Source organism: Sphaeramia orbicularis, chromosome 5, assembly GCF_902148855.1.
Source record: "Sphaeramia orbicularis chromosome 5, fSphaOr1.1, whole genome shotgun sequence".
In the NCBI taxonomy this organism is placed as follows: Eukaryota; Metazoa; Chordata; class Actinopteri; order Kurtiformes; family Apogonidae; genus Sphaeramia; species Sphaeramia orbicularis.
The window spans coordinates 8,863,156-8,886,496 of NC_043961.1; the positions used below are offsets into that span (position 1 = coordinate 8,863,156).

Consider the following 23,341-nt stretch of genomic DNA (forward strand, 5'->3'; position numbering starts at 1 on the left):
CAATATTATTAATAATATATGTCCCTCTTCCTTTTACATTACTCTTCTATATTTATATATCTATTCACACACACAAACACACACACACTCATTCATCCATATACACATATATACAATTATACATATAGACACATACAAATACACATATAATCATTTACCAGTGCCTTTCTTAGTTGTGCTAGCGAATAAATAAACAAATAATAACTAACTCAAGGAAAGAAATATATACATAAACAACAGTGAACATATGGTGACAATTAATAACCCTCTTCCCTATATCTTGTGAAAAACATGTTCTTATAAGTGTTTTTGAATTGTCTTATGTTTGAACATTCCTTCATAGAAGTCCATGTCTTGATAAAAACTCTGCATTCTGAATAAATCTTTCTTTTTTTTGGTGTTTGTGACATCTTCATGGGCTGAAACTGACCAACAAACCAATCAATGCTTAAGACTTAAGCTAAGTACGGAAAATACGAGTGAAAAAACTGTAATTTAGCAGAGCTTTCAAACTAAAAGTAGTGCCGTTATTTGCATTGACTTGTAATTTGACAATGACTTCTTGCGGGTCAGTCAGAGTCAGTTATCGGGCCTCATGTGGCCCACGGGCCGGACGAGGCCCAGGTCTGGTTTGGGCCAAAGTGGATAATATGCCATTCCTATGGATAATATACTGTTCCACTATTGTTCTAAATGGACATCGGTGTTTTAGAAAACATGTTTATATACAAGACTGACTATTTTTGTCGCAAAATACTGATTAACCTTATAAATTAGAGCGAAAACACTCAGTTACGTAGCCGCAGGCCTAATATCCAACATTTAATGGACTTAAATACTTGATAAAATCGCACAAATCCTTGATCACTTTTATTTATTATATATAAAAAGCAAATAAATATAACAACAACAAATATACTTGGGTCATAATTTTGATGAAATAATGATCAACATACAGTAACAAAGCATCAACCTTCTAACTCTGCTTCATGTTTCAAAGGTTTCTCGGACACCATTACTGATCATTTCAAATGTTTATGATACAGCGTGTGATTGGTTCACACCGTTTTTTAATTGTTCATGTTCAGTCTCCTGATTTTACCCTTATAAACATGTGAATTTGTGCGTTCCATTCTTGAACTCAGCCCATGTTAACTTCAGTCGACTGGTTCTGGTGGAGGAGGATGAACAGACTGAATGTGAACTGGTTCAGTGTCTTTGGTAGGAGGAAAACCATTAGCATTAGCATTAGCACATGTTCACGTTATCATGATCTGACCCAAATAACACGACATAAAAGGACTCAATATTTTTTGACAAGAGTTTATGATTGGTTCAAAGAAATGCAAAGAGGCCTGATAGTGTCCCCTTATTCCAGATGCTTCTCCACTGTTGCCACAGCACTAAGATAAAAAAAAATATGAAGATAGGTCTGGATATGTCACACTGGACGAGGACTGCAACAGTACAGATAAGTAATCAAAACTATTCCAGACCTGTATTTGTTTGGTTTGTAACTATGGCAAACAAAATGAACACAGACCCACTTTATATTACCCTCTTTGCTTCATGTTTACTTGAAAAATTGGTTTCACACTAAAGGAAACTAAAAATCAGGCACATGAACCTTTTAAATTATAGAGCATATCACTCATAATGTAACGAGAAACAGACCTTTCCATGTGTGTGAATATTTTCATAGTGTACCACAAAATACTATAATATATGCAGTGATCAGTATGTATGACACAGCTGCAGAGTGTGAACTTAATGTAAAATTAAAGGGGTTCTATGGTGTATGAATATTCCAAACTCAGGGGGATGTTTCATACTACAACACACTTCCTGCTACCAACACCACCATGAATTCAACACTATGCATCTACAGACGGATCCACTCAGACTATGGAATCATGTTTTTACTTTGAATCTTCATGTGCTGTGTCAGCTGATAGTTTACATTATAGCTCTGTTAGCTTAGCTCTGTTTTAGACAGAAAACAGCCACGGTAAAACTACAAACCACCTCCATTTTCTGTGTGGTTTGTGTTGTCAATAGCTGAGCTAAAGATCTGGTTGGAATCATCAAGGTCAGAACTATGACAGTTTAGTCTGAACCGTGGATCAACAAATGACAAACTAAAGAGAATAACATCAAATAATAAATTTATATCTTCATAAGCTCATAATCAAAGTGACCCATGGAGAAGAAACGCTGCCATTTCAGCATCAAACTTCCTTCTTTTCATTTTGAGCTGTGTCTAGTGTCACTATTTTTGTCCAGCTTAAATTTTCCGTTCCTCTTAAGTTAGTTGTGAAGACATCAGAAGGCTACTTTTGATTTAAATTCCATTTATTTTCAGTCAGAGGTTGAACATGACAGAAAAACTGAAAAACATTATCCAACTGTTTCAGATCAATAAAACAGGTCCATAGATTTAAATGAGAGTTTTGGCAGATCTTTATAAAAATAATAATAATACATCGGTTTTATATAGTGCTTTTCTAGATACTCAAAGACGCTTTATGCACAAGTTATATTTACGCAATCTGAGGGTCAATGGAAAAGTAACTAATGTTAGATAATTAGTTGCCTACTGAAGCGTTTCAGTTGTTTCATCTATGTTCTGGAATGTAAATATATATATATATATATATATATATATATATAAATATATATATATATATATATATAATATATAATATGGTATGCCAGCATATGAAAAGTCCATACAGTGCAGGAAATTAAAATTGTACTGATTCATGCAACACCCAGTCATTTGTCATGATTTTATATTCTATTCACTGCAAAAAGTGTGATATGCTAATAGTAGGATATGAGATTTTGGTCCGAACATACACTCCTCATTTACACAGAGTGTCTGATCAAAGCACTGACGTCCTTGAACTGAATGTTTTATGACAGAACACATGAAGAAGGTCACAGAATGAAACTTCCTATTTCACTACATGGTGGATTTAAAACATCCTGGCATATTCATATGTAAATACTAGTGTCTGCCGTCTCAGGGTCTTCTTCACCCTGGTGGTGCTACAGTATCCAGTGGGGGTGGGGGGGCTCCACAGATCAGATTCCAAGCCCATCTTTTATCCCTCCGCTCAGGACTTGCTCCACCATATTGTTCCTAATCTGTGTGCATCTGTTGGCTCCCAAAGCCCCATTAAACAGCCAGGCCACTCTGATAAGGTTACTGACTTAATGCTCAGTGACATAATTAAATTGAGTATTTAATCTGACCATGGGAGTGGAGTAGACCTCCACCCCCGCTGGGCGAGCCGGGGCATTCACACGTCAAGTCTCGGCTGCCCTTCCAAATAACTCCTACTTTGATCCAATTTAGGACGATCATCCTCTGAAGAGGTGGAGATAAAAGAGCTGGGCTCAGGGAATGTCCACAGGACCGTGCAGATTTCACCTGTTGGCTTACAGTTCACATTGTTCCACAAGAAAGAACTTCTCAAATGAACCGGAAAAGTTACAAACTACCAGATCAAGCAGAGCGGGAACAAGTATGTGTATGAGCTGTGAACGCTGGTGGTTTTCTTGAAGGGACGGTGTCAGATCCAGTTGAACGCCTGAGCGGTGACTGAGGTGAATTCAAACCAGATCAACTCCTGCCTACAGTTACGCCTCCTACCTCACACCTGGGCCCAGAGAGCAGCTTCAGCTAAGGACTGAATATCAGTTTGTCATTTTGGTTAAATTACACAGATGCAGTCCCTTAAAGCACTGATGGGACAAAGGTGTGAGAGGATGGACTTTCAGATGGTGTTAGATCATCCAGTGACTGAACACTGGTGCCTGAAGGCTGGTTTATACAGATCTGCTCCTTCTATACATGTCTAATATCCATTTGGAAAAAATGTGGCATCAATAAGAACTAGCATCAATGTGTCCTGGGTAGAGCTGCACAATATATCATTTGAGCATCGTCATTGCAATGTACGTGTGCGCAATAGTCACATTGCAAGTCCTGCAATGTAGGAGGCAAATGAACTCAACGTGTTCTCATCTAATTTCCACCTGCGTACCTGACACACACTGCACACAGCCATCCACCAAGGTTATTATCGTTAACGAAAACTAACGAAATGATGAAAACTAGAATTGAAAAAACATTTTCGTAAACTGAAATAAAAAAAAAATATATATATATAATTAAAGAAAAAAACTATAACCAACTGAAACTGTATTGAGTGCTTTCAAAACTAACTAAAACGTATTAAAATTATGGATAAAATTCCCTTAGTTTTCGTCTTTGTCAATGTCGAATTGATATGAAAGCGGTTTATTTCCCTCAAGCAATTTAAGCTAGCGGCACCATATGATATTTAACGGTCCGTTACTTCTCATCACTTGCGGTTTCCAGTCGTCTTCTGGTCCCCACTCTACCTGGAAACATGGAAACTAAAGTTGGGAGAAAGCAGCAGAGTCCTGTATGAGATTTATGTGAATATGACGGCGAAGAAGATAAAAGATACAAAAAAACTAAAACTAAGCAGTTAGAAAATAGTAGAAACTAATAATAACTACCAAACCTGCTCCAAAAACTAATTAAAACTAACTGAATTAGAGAAAAAAAAGTCCAAACAAAATAAAACTAAACTATAATGAAAACTGCTTTGCACTTTATGTAGTCATCATATTTTAAACTGTTTGTAATGGTATTTTATTGTGTTCTATGGGTATTCTAATTGTATTTTATTTGTACTGTTTTATTAGTTTTTCGCAATGTAAAGTTGCTACTTTACAGTGTTACATGTACTCCATGTGTCTCCCCCACCTCCCCCCTCTCTCCCAGTCTCTATCTCTATCGCTCTCTCTTTTCTCCTCCTTTACTCTCGCTCTTTAACCCCACTGGTCAAGGCAGACGGCCATCCTTCAGGAGTCTGGGTCTGCTCCAGGTTTCTGCTGTTAAAGGGAAGTTTTTCCTCGCCACTGTCACCAGTCACAAGTGTTTGCTCCTGGAGGATTCTGTTGGGTTTCTGGAAATTTGATTTGATTTGATAAAGCACTTTGTGACTCTGTCTGTGAAAAGTGCTCTATAAATAAAATTTACTTACTTACTTAAAAATCCAAAACTATTATAACTATGCCATCCACTAATCACTATCGTTCTTAATCAGTTTGCCGAAGCAGACCACGCCCCCTGCACATGGAGTGAGTTCCTGGTAAGAACGCAGCGCCACGTCCTGCCCCCTCAAATGAAAGTTTGCAAAGCTTCAGGGGGTAGAGAAAAGATAAATGAATGATAAGTGTCACTTTCACTTCCGCAGGCAGCATGGTTCGCTGTGCAGCGTACCCCCATAGTATTATAAGTCAGACAGAAACTGGTCGAACAACAGCACAAGCAGAAGCAGAGGGATGCACTCATTTACAGGCCAATGCAGAAATTAAAGTCCATTAAAGACACATGAATGAGTTCTAGATGTGTGTGTTAGATAAACACACCAGAACACTGACTTATTTCTCCAAATGAGGAAACTAGGGCTGTAAGAAAATATTGGTTCTGCAATATATCATGATATTTCATTTCACAATACTATATTGATATTAAAAAGTACTGTATTGATATTTTTAGGTATTTATTCAAATGTAGATATTATGGGGGTTCATTTTTGTTTTTTGTTTATATTTTATTTATTATTATTTAACACTCTTATTAAATAATGGTAGTTCCTTTGTTGGGATTGCACAAAAATACTGTTCTGATGTCAGTTCTGAACTAATAGAATATGAACATTTGAACAGGATCTTAAACTAATATCTGTAAAACAGAATTTAAGTTTTAACACAGGAACATTTTGTGATATAACATTAGATTCTGTTGTGATCAAATAAAAATGTTTTTAGTATTTGTTCATATTTCCGGTGTAATTCAATTCTTCCAGGAAATAATCTTTTAAAAAAAAAAACAATACAAAAATTGCCTTTTTAACACTATCGTGATATATCGTATCGGGATCCTGGTATTGTGATTTGTATCATATCACCAGATTCTTACCAATTCACACCCCTAGACGAAACAGAGCATTTACATAATCCATCCATCCATCCATCCATCCATGATCGTGTTTACAGTAAGTGTTAAAAGATTTATTCATCGACAAAGCTTTACATCCTGCAACAGACCCACTAAAAACACACAGAACAGTCAGGGCTGAGATACTGTCATTTAAGGCGGACTGATTCACAACATCAGCTCATGCACACAACTACACATTCCACCTTAAAAGTTTCCACTTGGTGAAAGACATTAGAAAGAAACAGGCAGTAAGAGAATCCCTCCATTCACTGATTTGTATTTTGTATTTGTATTTTCAGACAAACATTAAAACTCCAGTTTGTGCTGCAGGAAATGAAAAGTTGTGCTACAGTTTATTATGTTTGTTTATTTGAAAACAAGGGAAAGCAGTCAGATCTGAGTGTGAATGTGAACACTGAAGGTGAGTCCTGGTGTGTGTGTGTGTGTGATCGGATCAATAAAAAAAACATATGTTAATACCAGGTCTGGAGAGTTCCAATGAGTGGTCTGACCAAGACCCACAAACACCGACACCCACTTAAGGCTGGTGATTGGTCAGCTGTGAGGACGTGAGAACGGAGTTGGCCCATTTGGGCCGATGGAGGAAACGAACCCTCAGGATAAACGGTGTCAATACTGTAACGACTGTGAGGTTTGAGTGTCAGAGGAGATAAGTGAGGGAAATGTGGGAGAGCAGGGGTGTCAAACTCATTTTAGTTCAGGGGCCACATTCAGCTAAATTTGATCTGAAGTGGACCGAACCAGTAAAATAATAGCATAATAATATATAAATAATGTCAATTCTAAGCTTTTCTCTATGTTTTAGAGCAAAAAAAGTCAATTTACGTCATGAAAAGGTTTACATCTACAAAATATCCTTTCAAACAATATGAATAACATGAACAAACTGAAAAAATAAGTGTAAATTTTAACAATATTATGCTTCAATTTATCATTTACACATGTACATTATAACTTACAGATCACAGTGGATCTACAAATACACACAATATTCAGTAAAAATTTTGTTAAATTTTGTTAAAATTGTACTTCTCTTAAGACATTTCAGGTTGTTCATATTTGTTCAGATTAGTCACATTTTTTGCAAAATTCTACTTTGTTCCAGTGTAAATACATGAAAATATTTACATTTACAAAGAAAATATTTGGAGTTGTAATTATTTATGTTATTATGATAATTTTTTTATTGGTCCTGCCCGCTTGACATTGAATTGGTCTGAATGTGGAACCTGAACGAAAAGGATTGTTAATATCTTAGTGTAATTTTTGCATTTGACAAATTCATCCCAGGGGCCGGACTGGACCCTTTGGTGGGCCGGATTTGGCCCCCAGGCCGAAAGTTTGACACCTGGTTGGTAGAGGAAAACAAACGGCACTTCTGTTACTAACATCTATTTCAGTCACGCTGAACCCCCCTCCATCACCCCCCAGGACAGAACCATAAAGAACAGGACAATAATTTATGAAGCGAACAAACCACAACATCACAAACATGTGGCAGCTAACCTAGTCAAGCGTGAATGTGGTTATTTTTTGACATGTACTGCCTACATTTTAACATAAATAACTGTATTTTCTACTTCATACATGAGCAGAAGGAGCTTTAAGGGAATGAGCTTCACATCGAATCCAGTTTCAACCAAAATGAATACAACAACAACGATGAAAACTAAAACCATTCTCCCATCTTTTGCCATGTTTGACATAACACAACCATAAATAGACAAAAATAATGCAAAAAAAACCCCCCCAAAAAAACAAGATAGCAAGTATGTAATACGCATGGCAAAAGTAAAAACAAAATGATGGACGAAATGAGTAAAGGCACAAAAAGTCAAAAACAAAACTACAGAAAAGACACAACAGGACAGAGAGTCCCTGTGAAAACACCCACCTTCATCACCCCCCAGGACAGAACCATAAAGAACTGGACAACTACCCTGGAAAAATCTAAATCTGACCAAGTGTATTTTTCTCATTTCTTGTCCAAATATCTCATCACACTTAAAATAAGACAGAATCACCTAAAGAGGAACTTTTCAGTGACATGAGAACTGATTTATAGACAATAGATCTGGAAAATCTGATTTCAACAAATCTGACCAAGACGATTTTCACTTGGCACATTGTTTTTTTTTTTGCTTGACTTAAGCAAAAAAAATCTTGAATTAAGCAAAAAAATTCTGCCAATGGAACAAGTGAAAATTATCTTGGAAAGATTTTGATTTTTACAGTGTAATGTAGAAGTGGACAAACGTCACAAATATCATGTAGCAGCAAATCGATTGAACTTTGACACTTCTGACTCCTTATGACAGCAAATCTAATCTTGGCTACAGATATGATGCCAATGAACACAGTTACCAAAGACGGTTTAGAGACTAAATGTATTTCTTTTTTATTGAGCGTATGTTTGTCAGTGTTTGGGTTTATGATCGCAGAGTAACAAATTAGAACATTTGACCTGTATGTCAGTATTTATCAACCATCATAATTAGGGCTGTGTATCGGCAAGAATCTGGCAATACGATACAAATCACAATACTAGGATCACGATACGATATATCACGATATATCATGATACTGTTAAAAAGGCAATTTTTTATTTGTTTTTTGTTTGTTTGTTTTGTTAAGTTTTTTCCTGGAAGAATTGAATAAAACCAGAAATATGCACAAATGCTAAACACATTTTTATTTGATCACAGCAGGATCTAATGCTATATCACAAACTTTTTCTCAGTTACAGCTTAAATTCAGTTTTACAGACATTACAGTTTAAGATCCTGTTCAACTGTTCATATTCTATTAGTTCAGAACTAACATCAGAACATTATTTTTGTGCAATCCCAACCAAAGGAACTACCATCTGCCTCTCAGACAGTAAAAAGTGCTTTTAGGATGCTTCAAATAACCATTATTTAATAAAACACTTAAATAATAATAAACAAAATCTAAACAAGAAACAAAAACAAAAAACTAAAATGAACCTCCACAATCTATGTTTGAATAAATACCTAAAAATATTGATTCAGTACTTTTTAATACAGGTACAGTATTGTGAAATGAAATATCGCGATATATTGCTGAACGGATTTTCTCTAACACCCCGAATCATAATGTTGGTCAAAGTCTGCTTCAGGACCGACTTAAACCCCACTGAAGTACATTTCCTAAAAACCTCCGTCCTGACTGGGCCACATGATGTGGTTTATTTGATGTAGTTCCACTTCCAGCCCGTTTATCAGAGCCTCTGTCCGTCCCTGACGTCTCCCCACCTGTTCATTACCAAACCGGCAGCATAAATGTCACGGCTGACGCTGAACCAGACAAATGACAGCAGTGTTCCCCTGTTCCTCTAAACGACGCTCCCTCTGACAGAGGTTTGCATTCAGGGCATTAGTTTGTCAGGAGAGCAGGAGGAACGGGGAAAGGTTTGGACAGAACAGGCTCATCCGACACCAGCAGCAGTCGACACCCAGCCCCCGTCACCTCTGCAACTGTGGAGGTGACGGAATTTTGGTGGTGAATCATGTTTATTGGAGGAACTTTAACACCTCGGCCGTCACAAACCCATTCTATGTCGACTGTTGGTTTGATAAAAGAACGGAAGTAATTATCACATACTGTTACTAGAGGTGTAAGAAAATATCGGTTCTGCAAATTGCAATATTGTGATATTTCATTTCACAATACTGCATCGATATTAAAAAGTATTGTATTGATTTTTTTAGGTATTCATTCAAATGCAGATATTGTGGATGTTCGTTTTTTGTTTTTCTTTTTTGTTTATATTTTATATATTATTATTTAACACTGTTTTATTACATGTTAGTTCCTTTGTTATGATTGTGCAAAAATATTATTATGATGTTAGTTCTGAACTAACAGAATATGAACATTTAAGCAGGATCTTAAACTATAATGTCTGTAAAGCAGAATTTTGTAAAACATAATTTTGTGATATCGCATTAGATCCTGTTCTGATCAAATAAAAATGTGTTTAGTATTTGTGCAGATTTCTGGTGTAAATCAATTCTTCCAGGAAATAATCATTTTAAATAAAGAAACAAACAAAAAATTGCCTTTTTAACAGTATCTTAATATATTGTGATATATTGTATCGTGATCCCAGTATTGTGATTTGTATCGTATCGCCAGATTCTTGTAATAGTATTGATTTTTTATATTAACATGGAGCCCTAGTGCTGCAGGAAACCCTCCTCTTCCAACCTTTGATATTTCCGTTTTTTCCACCACCTCTGGTCACTGCAGGTCAAACTTTAAAGGTCAACACCATAATGAATGCTTTTCTACACGGGGTCAAAGGTCAGCTCACAAGCCCCGACAGCTCTGGGTCCTGAACGCTGACTTTATCCAGGTACAAGTCCAAAAACACGCCGCCGACTAGTTCCTTCAATAAACAGTCGCTCAGTTGAGGGGCAGTGAAAACATGTGCTCCACTTAACACTCACACACTTAAACATTCAGTCCCACTGCACACACTCAGTCCGACAGAAACCTCAACTTTCACTTGAAAAGCCAATGGAAAGCTTTGTTTATTCTTGTCACACAAACGCCTTATTTTCAATAGATGTAGTCGGGGTTTGTTTAAAGCTTTAAAAGGAGGATAATTTGGTTTTAATGCAGTGTTAGTGCAGCTTAAGTGGCCTTGAAATGCAGTTAAAACTGGATTCAAATAGCATTAAATAATGTGTTTTATCATAAGAGATAGACGACCTTAAAAACAGTGAAAACCCAGTTACCCAGTGTGTTACTTTTTGACTTTTACCTCCTACACGTTAACACAAATATCTGTATCTTCTACTTCATTTATTACCAGGAGCTTCACTTTAGTTTTAGTTAATCTGAGGGGAATCAGAATCAAATGCACCTTCACACCAAAACCAGTTTAAACTTAAATTAATGAAACAACAACACATCAATGACCAAACCCAAGACAATTCCTTGGCCCTGTTTCACAAACAACTACCACAACAAGATGAAAATAGTGTAAAAGAGATAAGAAGGATGTAAAACATTTAATAAAAGTGAAAATAACATGATAGACAACATAAGTAAAAGCATAAAATGTCAAAAAACAACAGAGAAGAAATCCCAGGATAAAAATAAGATTAAAACAACTAAGTCAATGTAAAAGATGCAACAAGACAAAACACTGAAAAAGTTTTTTTTAAAAATGGTGAAAGAGATACAGTGAGAATAAAACAGATTAGACAAATTAGACAAAAATGATTTAAAAGACAAAATGAAACTGCAATAAGCATTAAAACAAACATAAAAACACATGAAATTGACTGTTAGTAACCGCTGTTCTATTGGACATCTGCGCAAAACTTTACGGATATTTACTAAATCTCGAAAAAACAGAAGTGCGTAATGTCAGTTTTTTCCACTAAATCACTGTTGGAGTAAATTAAATGTGTATGTGTGTGTTTTGTCACCACTGAGGTCGAGGTGTATATTAGCAAGAATCTGTTGATACAATACAAATCACAATATGATATATCGTGATATATCATGATACTGTTAACAAGGCGATATTGTTTTGTTTCTTTACTTTTTAAAAGATTAGTTCTTGGAAAAATTGAATTGCATTAGAAATATGGACAAATACTGAACTATTTTTTTATTTGATCAGAACAGGATTTAATGCTATATCACAAAATTTTCCTGTGTAAAAACTTTGGATAAATAAAGTGCTAACATCCAGATTTTAACCATTTTAGTCATTTTATATGATTTTTTTTTAAGCTTTTTTATGTTAGCGGAACCAATAGGGTCTTTTAGTCTTTCAGTCTGCATTGGTATCTATTGAATATTTATTGCTGATCATTTAAATGCATTTATTCGTAGTTGCTTTTAATGATCTTGTATTTGTGCACTGATTTATTCATGTTTGTCACATTGCACTTTGGATGTGGGCTGATGTCTGTGGTTGGCCTCAAATGAACCACCTGTATGGGATAAATAAAGTTTTCTGAATTTGAATCTACCAGCACAAAAAACACACAAATATAAAAAAATAAATACATAAATAAATTTTAAAAAAAAGTTTTAGAGACATTTACAAATAAAAAGAAAATCAAAAAACAAAACTGAACTTCTGCCATGACTGCATTTGAATATGTACCTTCAAATATCGATACAGTCCACTTGCTGGCCCAAATATTGCGATATACCACAAGTCGTTTTTCCATTGAGCGTCAAATTGCGCAAATATAACTTGCACATAAAAATTTGTCTAATGGAAAAACGATAATTTCGCCAAAAGTCTCATTTTTCAATTAAAAGTTTTTGCACTGGTTAGAGGTGGTTTTTCTGGCGTAGCGCGAATGGTATATCACGCAAAACTGGAATGGAAAGACCTTTTTTCGCAACTAGAGTCAGGTGAATTTAAAAAATGTATGCTGATGGACATTACAACAAGCGAAGAAGAAGAAACGTGTCAGTATGTGTGGACACACCAGGAAACACAATCATTTTTTAATTTAGTAGGAGATAGAGGGGTAATATGTAAAAATAATGAATATATCTGTAAATCAACACCATATTTACTAGGGATGCACCGATACCGATACGAGTATCGGCATCGGCTCCGATACTCAGTGTGTGTACTCGTACTCGTAAAAGATATCCAATACAAATGCACCGATACCACTTAAGCCTGTTTGACATTCACAGTTCAGTGCAGCAGGTACGAGGAGGAGGAATAATGTGTGTGGAGTGTGAAGAGTGTGGAGATTTTTCTAAATAAATGACGGTGATAAAAGTAACGCTGACTGCAAGTAACGTTAAAGACACAGACAGATACAGACGCAGCGTTCTGTCCGTTCTCTATCGTACATTCCATCCATTTTCCAGGTGCTGGCGGATGCATACCCAGAATGAGAATACCAGCGGAAGTACGGAGCAGTGCGGACCCCCGCCAGCGGAAGTGAAAACGAAACTCATCACTCATTTCTCTTCCTGCTGAAGCTAAGCTGTTAAACCTTACAAGCAAAAATGCTGCAATATTAGTATCACATTAGTGTTGCCTCTGTCGTCTCCATGTTTGTTATTACTGACTTTCTTCTTCTTCTTCTCAAAAAACTTTCCTCTTCTTCGTGGTATTTGTTCAGTATGGCTAATTCAGAGTGGCGCCCCCTGGTGGATTAATTGACAAATGCTCATTCCAACACATTAAAGGTCAGTAGCAGCACTTTGTTCCAGTCAGACTAATGACAACGACAATAAAGCACATTTACAAAAGGAACTAACAACTGGAATGGGATTATTAAGTACTCGTGTCGGTACTCTGTATCGGCAAATACTCAAATGTAAGTACTTGTACTCGGTCTGGAAAAAAGTGGTATCAGTGCATCCCTCATATTTTCGTTTGTCGACATGTTTATGGAATGACTTTTCATGTCATCTTGCGATAATAAAATAAACAAATCATCACATTTGTGATTTAACGGAAAAACCGACATTAAGCACTTCCTGTTTTTCGACATTTAGTAAATATGGGTAAAGTTTTGCACAGATGTCCAATGGAAAAGAGACTACTGATCCCTTATTTTGGTAACCCCCTACATTGAGGTCATCATATCATCTTCCACACAGGAAGTACACAGCTCATCGTCTGGATACATTCCCCAGCACACTCGACAGTCGCAGATAAATGAGCAGTTGTCTTCATCATCATCATCATCATAGAGGGATATTCCAGCTGATTTCCTGGCTTATACTAAGCCTCCAATTCTATTATGAGGCAATTGGAGCAGATGGCCGACGTTTCAGAGGACACTACACTGAGTCACCCACGGGACACGCAAACACAAAAGGTCACCCACTCTCTGGGACCGCCCCCCCCCCCCCCCGAGGGCCACTGTCAGCCATGACACTAGTGACAAAGTGATTATTGATAAAAACACAATAAAACCTTAAACAAATTACTTAGTTAAAAGACATTTCACCAAGACCTGGATATGACCTTTGACCTTTTCAAGTACCACTATGTGAGGTTCTACTGGTCTGTTCTGATAACTGAGCGGAACTTTCACACCTTCATTAGCAATTTATGCAATTTGATTTACATACAGGAAATTATTTAGTAGCATAATCCAGATTTCATGCAGAATTACTCTGTTACCATTAGGAACACCAAGTTAATCAGTCTACCTACATTTTCTGTTTTTTACTTTATTTATATTGTTTGAATTCTGTACAAGACAAACATAGGAGACATTTAAGGACACACTGACCATAAAAAAAAATCTTCATGAGAAACATTTGGTTTTAGTAATGTGACGTTGAAATTAAAATTGTCCATTTGTCCCATTTATCATGACACTGCTCTTCTTGGGTCCTCAATCAGTCTACGTACATTTTCATTCAATAAATCCACCGAAGAAGCGAGTTCATGGGAATTTACAGTAATAACCGAAAACATGACTCATAGAACTGAATTAGCACATATACATATATACATATACTACAAACAAGAAGTTTAGGATATTTTGAATTTTTGGGCTATTTTTTTCAGTAAGGATTCTAACACAGCGCCTTTTACTTTTTTGTGTGTGTGAATTGAAACATCTTTTTCATAACCAGACATAGTTTTATTTACAAATGGCAAAAATGACCCCAAAAAATTAAATATCCTTAACTTTTTGTTTGTAGCATGTGTGTGTGTGTATATATATATATATATATATATATCCTCCTAAGAACTGGGAAGTGAAAGTTTGGGCTGTTTTACATTAAACAATGGTCTTAACTGGAAACTGCATAATGCAACAGTTTTTTCAGGGTTTTTTTTTTTTTTTTTTTTATGGAATGTCCTTCGCAGTGGACAGCATTTTTTAAGGAAACTGTGAAACTTTTGTCCCCTATAGAAGACAAAAATGCACTGCTGGGTCTCAGTATATCCCCAATATCCCATTATCAGGAAAAAAAGACGCAGATTTTTCCTGATTTTCTGCAGAAATAAATCAGATCTTATTCATTTATATGTTACTGACCATTGACAAAAGTGGGTTTTAAGGTAATTTCTTCAATTAAAAAAATAAATAATAATAATAAGCGGTGTGAATAATGCTCGATATTCTGTCTTTCATTTGCACTGAAGAAAAAACACCCCTGATGGTTTTGCATGTCCCAATTTTGTGGTTTAACGATTATTTACGTGAATCTATAACAACTGTGTAAAAAAAAAAACAGCAGATTAAACATTTGTAGAACTAGAACCAGGACGAAGGGGTTGAAAATTAAAGTTGACTGCTAATATCCACTACTGTATCTGTATGTAAAGCTACGAAATGTGGTTTTAGAGGCCTGAAAGTGTTGGAGATACTGTTTAATCCTGTGGAATTCATGTACTTTCCAAAGGCGCTCATTCTAACACAAACCACAGCAAGTGTCTCTGAGCGACGACGCCTAGAGGATGGATGTCAGTGAACGCACCAGGCTTAGGTTAGCTTGTTTAAAGTAGTCTAATATTAACCTGAAGTGTTTAAAAACTTACAACGAAATCAGGAAAAGTCTGTTTGAAAACATCCCGTGACTAAAAAGTGATTTAATTGAACATTTTCACGAATTTTAAAGTGAAAAGTTCTACTGCTCAGGTTAGCTAAAATACCAATGTGTCGTTTACGGTCACAGAAAACAAGTGGGAAAAGTTGCGCAGTTGTTGAGTTAAATGGAATAAACAGAAAAAGTCGCAGAGTGTGTGTTGACTACAGGCGGATTATTCCAGCCCACTTCCACTCACCTTGCCCCGTGGACAACTCTGCACCCACTCGCTGGTCCAAACGCTGGTTTAGTCCTCTTTACGACGAAACAAGCAACTTTTCCCACAGTGTGTTAAAAGCATCACATTAGTCCGCAGCCGGTGCCCGAACCCGCACAGAAATTAGCGCAAATGGACAACGGTATTCCTCGAGGTTCCAGGATGAGAAATTCCACTGTGGCTCAGTCCACATTTGCACATTTCCTCTCATGCATGGAACTTTCACTTCCCAACAGGCGCAAAGGTGCAGCGGAATAAACGCAGTCCGGTCCGGTTCGGTTCGTGTGTGCCGTGAAAAGTTAGAGTCCAGGTTTGTTTGTGTGCGCTGTTTGCTTCTGTGCAGGTTTCTCCCCCACATGTAGCCGGTAAGTGTTGGTGGGAATGGTCTGGTCCTGCTCTGCGCCGCCCACAGACACACAACAGGCGAATAAAGGGGAGACTCCAGGACGCATTCAGGACCGACTGGGAAAACTAAGAATGCACAAGGAAAGCACCTAGCATAGGCTGAGAGTCAGAGGTTTATATTTTTATTGACAATTAGATGCACAGGACATACAGGGGATTGGAATAGTTTAGTTTAGTTTCATTCAGTTTAATTTAGTTTATTTTAGTTTAAAGTTTAGTTTAGTTTAATTTAAGTTTAGTTTCATTTAGTTTAAATTTAGTTTAGGTTTAGTTTAGTTTAAGTTTAGTTTAATTTAAATTAAGTTTAATTTCATTTAGTTTAAGTTTAGTTTGGTTTAATTTAGTTTAAGTTTAGTTTCATTTAGTTTAAGTTTAGTTTCATTAAGTTTAGTTTAGTTTTTTTTTTAAATTTAGTTTCATTTAGTTTATTTTAAGTTTAGTTTTGTTTCATTTAGTTTAGTTTAAGTTCAGTTTAGTTTTTTTTAATTAGTTTCGTATAATTTAGTTTACTTAAAGTTTAGTTTCATTTAGTTTAGTTTAAGTTTAGTTTAGTGTTTTTTTTTAATTTAGTGTAGTTTAGTTTAAATTTAGTTTTATTTAGTTTAGGTTTAGTTTTTTTTTAATTTAGATTAGTTTATTTTAGTTTAGTTTAAGTTTCGTTTCATTTAGTTTAGTTTAAGTTCAGTTTATTTTTTTAAATGTAGTTTAGTTCCATTTAGTTTAGGTTTAGTTGTTTTTTTAATTTAGTTTAATTTAGTTTAGTTTAGTTATTTCCAGTGGTGGAATGTAACAAAGTATTTGTACTTTGCTACTGTACATAAGTAAATTTTCTGTACTGTACTATATCTGTACTTTACTTAAGTAAAAATAATAGATAGATAGATAGATAGATAGATAGATAGATAGATAGATAGATAGATAGATAGATAGATAGATAGATAGATAGATAGATAGATAGATAGATAGATAGATAGATAGATAGATAGATACTTTATTGATCCCAGGGGGGAAATTCAATAATGCATACTTTTGATTTTACTCCATTACATTTTACTTCACTGCATTTGTACAATATATGCTGTTACTTGTTACATTTTATGAACACAATTTCCTCATAATCTTGCCTGATAAAATAGTTCATCTACTCTTAATGGTAAATTAATGGGTAATTCCTGGTAGATAACTTGTCATCCACATTATTATGAGTTAAAGTACACACAGTACTGCAGAGAGTATGCACAAGAAGTACACCAACCTGTAAAATACACATGCCCTATGTAGTTGGTAAATGCCACAGACCAGACATTGACACAACAAATTACATTAGTACTTTTACTTAAAAAACAAACAAACAAAAAAAAACTTTAAAGTAAATTTAACAGTAAATACTTAGTACTTTGATTTAAGTATGACTGCTGATGTAGTACTTCTACTTTTACTTGAGTGTATATTTTGCAGGATAATTGTACTTTTACTTCAGTACTTCTTCCACCACCTGTTATTTCATTTATAAGATTTAAAAAAAGACAAACATAAATAAATAAATACTAAAAATCTGTGTTTACATGTCAGTAAATTTACCACAATATGAATGAAAAGGAGCAGAAACATCAAAAGGCTTCAAATAATAAGTGACATAGAGACAGACATTAAAGGTGTTTATCTGTTACTGTTCACATGAAGGTGAATTATTTCTTAAAACTATCTAGTTCCACTTTGACGTACTTTGTGCAGGCTGATAACTGCAATATTTTACACTTTTCACTTACATTTATGAGAAGAGATGGAATGTATCTGCTCACCACAAATCTGAATATTTTACAAGTTCAGTGTGATGATGATGATGATGATGATGCAAATCTGTCACTTTAATTATTCATTTACATCACATTGCAACACAAGTTCCACTGTTGTGTCACTGCAGTTGATGGTATCCAACGGTCCCTGAAGGCAGCATGAGTTGATGGTGAAATGACTAGTGAATCACTGACTCCTACTGGACAAAAGCAGAGCTGCATACAACATCTTCCTTCAGATTCTCCTGTAAAATCTCAGTCTTTTCACTCCACATTTATATTTCATCTGAACTGCAGTAAAGTCTGTTCAGAGAAATGAAGTCAAATGGTCCAAAGGGACACAGTGACTTTAGTTTACATTTATTTGACATTCATTTACATGTGTGAAGGGTCCCCTGGAGGCCAACGGGACCACTTTAGAATAGAAATAGATCTTTATTGTCACTGTCACAGGAACAATGGAAATCAGTTTAGCAGCTCAGTTCAATTCGGCAGCAAAACACTTAGTGCAAAAGGGACTGAATAAGAAAAATAAAATACACACATCACAGTGTTAAGAAAAAGTAGGACTGTGCAAAGGCTTCAGAATAAAATATTAATACACAGGTGCAACTAAAGTAATGCTACAACTCCTGACATGAACGAAATATACAGAAAGAATATACAAAAGCTAACTCTATACAACAGATGAGAGATATGTACAACCAACAGGATATATAAAAGGATATATACAGGTGGTATAAGGTGCATGTGTTTTGCTAATGCACTGAGGTAGGGTGAGTATTGCACTATCCATTACTCTGGGTGTGGAGATTGTTAATTTTTTTTTTTTTTTTTTTTTGGGGGGGGGGGGGGGGGACAACACATTTAACCACTTGTGGGTAAAAACTTTGCTTAAAAACTAGTTTTAAGGTTTGAAGTTATTAAAACTGCACCGTCATACTAGTGCATTTATTTCCAAAAAGCAGACCCATTGAGGTTTAATGAAACATAAAACCAATATAGAGGGTATGCAAGTGATGTCACCGCTAGCAGAAGTCACTGCGGTTCCGCCCACTGAGTGGCAGAAAAAGGGAGATGAGTGGCAGCGTTGGCTTCAATACTGTCTGAACTGCAGAACAATATTTAATAATAAATGGGGAAGAGCTGTTGTGCGATTGATTGCATGAACAGGTTCTTAAAGCAGTCGGAGTTATCGTTTTACAGACACCGAAAGACAGAAAAGAGAAGTAGATGGATCCACAAATCCAGGAAACCAAACCTAGATCTGTGGATCCTGTTTGGTGTCAGCAAACATTAATTTATGCTGTATTTTTGGGTCAAATCAGACCTTAAATGACCTATTGTTTTGGCTAACGTTCCTTCTTAGTAAAGCTCTTGGTTTCATGATCAGATCTTTCATGGTTTTTGTCTTCATTTTGTCATTCTGAACCTTGTGCTCCTACATGATTAGTAAACGAACTGAAACTGAAGCTAACCTAGTTTTTCAAATACGGGGGAACTGGAGAATAAAGCTACGACAGAGTATTAGGACCACAGAAGAAAATGTGGTTGTTTTAAAGTGCTTTACAAATGAAGTTGGATTGGATTATTTATAGGTTATTAGAATAGTATTTTACTAGTATTTTAGTTTGTTTTTTTTGCCCAGTTGAAGTCAAATTGGACTGAATGTGGAACCCAAACTAAAATGAGTTTGACACCCATGATTTACACAGTTACTATGCAAAAGACTTTAACCCTTTAACCTACAGAAGAGGATTAGGGCCAATGAAAAACAAACAAACAAACAAACAAACATACATACATTCAGGTCCACTATATTTTTTTTATTACTATTCCGAGAAAAAAGTCAGAATTCTGATATTTTTCTCAGAATAATAATAACAAAAAAATATTCTGTATATATTGGAGCTTATTTTTTTTTTTTTTTTCCCCAGTGACCCTAATCCTCTTCTGTAAGAAAGTGACACTCTCCCTGAATGTCAGAAGAAAAAAAAAGTCAGAATTCTGAGAAAAAAAGTCAGAATTCTGACTTTTTTCTCAGAATTCTGACTTTTTTCCGCAGAATTCTGACTTTAATCTCAGAATTCTGATTTTTTTTTTCCCTCAGAATTCTGGCTTTTTTTTCTCAGAATTCTGACTTTAATCTCAGAATTCTGACTTTTTTCTCAAAATTCTGACTTTTTTTCCTCATAATTCTGACTTTTTTCTAAGAATTCTGACTTTTTTCCCATAATGATAATAAAAAAAATACATATTGGACCTTTTTCTTTTTTTTTTCCAGTGGCCCTAATCCTCTTCCATATTAACCTGTACAACCCACTGAATTCTTTTTGTGTGTGTGTCTTTTCAGGCTGTGCGCGTATTCCCTGTATTTTCTTGTATCTGAAGAAAAAAGGATGAGACCTAAATATTTTTGCTCAGTTCAATCCTGTAAAACAGTAAAGTTAGAGGTGGTCTAAGGTGTCGTCTAGCTTTAATTCATCTGTTTGTCCTTTTAAACTTCAGATTCACATCAGTAGAACCCACACACAGATCACACACTGTATCTACTGTACACACTTGCATCTACAGGACGCTCTCTGCACCACTATCTCTCTTTGTCTCTCTCTCTTCATGTAAATAGAAGCCTTTTATCTCCCCCTCCTCTAATTCTCCTGTAATGAGGACTGAACCTACATAAGCTGAGCGCTCTTCAAAGACCCCCAAGCCCCTCCCACTTCGCCACTCCTTCAACCCAGCCCCAGTTCAAAGACAAGACAGCACAGCGGGGTTCAGTCTGGACCCACCGTACCATCACTGGGGTTTTCAGAGATTCACATGTGTCCCTAAAATAATATTAGAGGAAAAAGACGTTCTGTGACGACAGGAGAAATGACCGAATATGGACAGTGCATCATCTATGTTGCCTTCAGGACCTGATGATCCACCAGAAAAAATATGTTAGATGCTCCAGTCCAACATAAAAAGTAACTGAATCCAGTGTCCATGACTCTGCTGTTCTGTCTTTGTGTCTGAGTTCATGAGACAGAAAACAAAGACGACAAACGAGGGCCGAGCTGTCGGATCCAAAACATGATCAGTCAGTATCAATAATCACGATCAATGTCATATCAATATTTCTGTCAAGTATTAAGTCTATTTTTAGTTGGGTTTTTTTGTCCTAAGTGAATATAATACCTTACCTTATCTTTTACCTAATCTTACCTTTAATCTGATCTTATTTTATCTTACCTTACCTTATCTCATGTCACCTTATCTTACCTTTTATCTTATCTTTTATCTTACCTTTTATCTTACATTACCTTTTAACTGATCTTATTTTATCTTACCTTACCTTATCTCATCTCATCTTACCTTTTATCTTTTCTTTTATCTTATCTTACCTTATATCTGATCTTATTTTATCTTACCTTATCTCATCTCACCTCATCTTACCTTTTATCTTATCTTTTATCTTACCTTAACTTACCTTTTATCTTATATTTTCTTACCTTATCTCACCTTATCTTACCTTTTATGTCATCTTTCATCTTACCTTTCATCTATCTTTTATCTTACCTTACCTTTTATCTTAATTTTTATCTTATCTTACCTTTTATCTTATCTTTTCTTACCTTACCTTATCTCATTTTATCTTATCTTATCTCTTACCTTACCTTGTATCTGCTCTGTCCTTTTCAGATTCAGATGTTGTTTGAGTCGAGGCTGCAGATCTATGCAACTGTTTGTGTGTTTTTATGCGTTTCTCAGCACAGGCCTGTATCTGTGAAAAACACAACATGGAAAAGCACCGTTTGAATGAGCTTGTCTGTGTCTGGAGCAACATGTTCCTGCAAAAAAAGAAAAACACTGAACCATTCATCCCTAATACTTTCCTGGTCGGTCTGACAAGCAGAAACTTTAGAGAAAAGAGGGGGGGTGGGGTGGGGGTGGAGGGGCTACATGCAGGCTGATGTGGGTGGGGGGAGGGGCTGGTGGGAGGGGTCTGGGTACACACCCCCTCTCCTAATATGTTAATTACCACATACCCAAGCACAGTAACACACTTTTACAGGCCTTGAATTCTTATTTTTTTTGTTTCTTTTAACCGCTGCATGTGTTGTTTTATTCCAAGCAACTTAAGATTCAAAGATTCTTTATCATAAATTCACTAGATGCACAGAACATACAGAGAATTCAGATACTGTTTCTCTCTCACCTTGTTCAATGTCATGCATTTTAAGAAGGTAAAAAAAAGAATAAGTGGTTTCAGTCACAACAAACCCCGCCCCTCAATGTATTATATCTTATTTTGTCATCAATCCAGCTGATGTCATTTGAATCACCTCTATGTATGTGGCAAATCTGAAGTAAATTGAAACAAAATTAATGTTTTTAATAGACATTTGAAATTTCACCCATCTATATTATAAAAGCCAAGGGGCCTCTGTGTGTGTGTGTGTCCGTACACAGCTGACTGCTGCAGTTTGTCATACTCATGTATTTATGATCAATTAACAGACTAATGAAAACGACAAGTTAATAGGACCAATTAGTTTGTCATTTTTAATACAATATCCTTACAATCACATTGCTTTGGCCAGAACACTTTGGCGGTGACTGCTGGACAAATGTGGTACAGCATGCACAAATACACAACAGCAGAAAAACTAGCACATCTAGAGCAGTAAAGTAAAATAAGACAAAAACAAAACATTTAAATGTAAAGAATCTATCTTCAAGTACGTGCAAGTCTGAATTTTGTATGGTTTTAAAAATTCAATACAATTTTTTACTTTGACCTAGTTTTCTCAAAATCTAATCACATCTATTCTGGGTCACTGGCAATCTATAAACCCAGTTTGATATAAATTCAACCAACAGTTTTGCTGCTAAAGTGCAAACAAACAAACAAACAAACAAACAAACAAAACCAAAAACAATACCAGTTGCCTCCTCTTCGGGGGGGGGGGGGGGGGGCATTTACATGAACAGTATAAAGAATAAACCACACCAGAATATAAAGTGTACATATCAGTCTATTTACAGTAGCAGCAGCAGTAGTTCTGAGGTGAAAAGGTGCATAATGGAACCAAACAGCAGCAGATGTGACAGTAGTGACCAGTTTATAGAAAGTGCCGCTGATGGGAGAAAAATCACAGGATTAAGTCGACTGAGTCTTATGTGCAAAAAACAAACAAATAATTTCACTGAATAAAATCCTCCAAAAAACACTTTGTGAGTATTTATATAGTCCTTCATTTATTTTCTGAACTGCTTAATCCTTCAAAGACCTAAAGA

The 23,341-nt window shown here is 35.8% G+C and overlaps 1 protein-coding gene across 2 annotated transcripts in view; it reads right to left on the minus strand.

The window, feature by feature from the left end:
- The window catches only part of plxnb1b (plexin b1b), a 261,375-nt gene extending 245,140 nt beyond the window's left edge, over nt 1-16,235 (minus strand). For both annotated transcript variants that reach the window (XM_030133734.1, XM_030133733.1), the window contains exon 1: nt 15,840-16,235. The gene's annotated coding sequence lies outside the window, so the exon portion shown is untranslated. The remainder of the gene's footprint in view (nt 1-15,839) is intronic.
- Nucleotides 16,236-23,341: the final 7,106 nt, after the last annotated feature.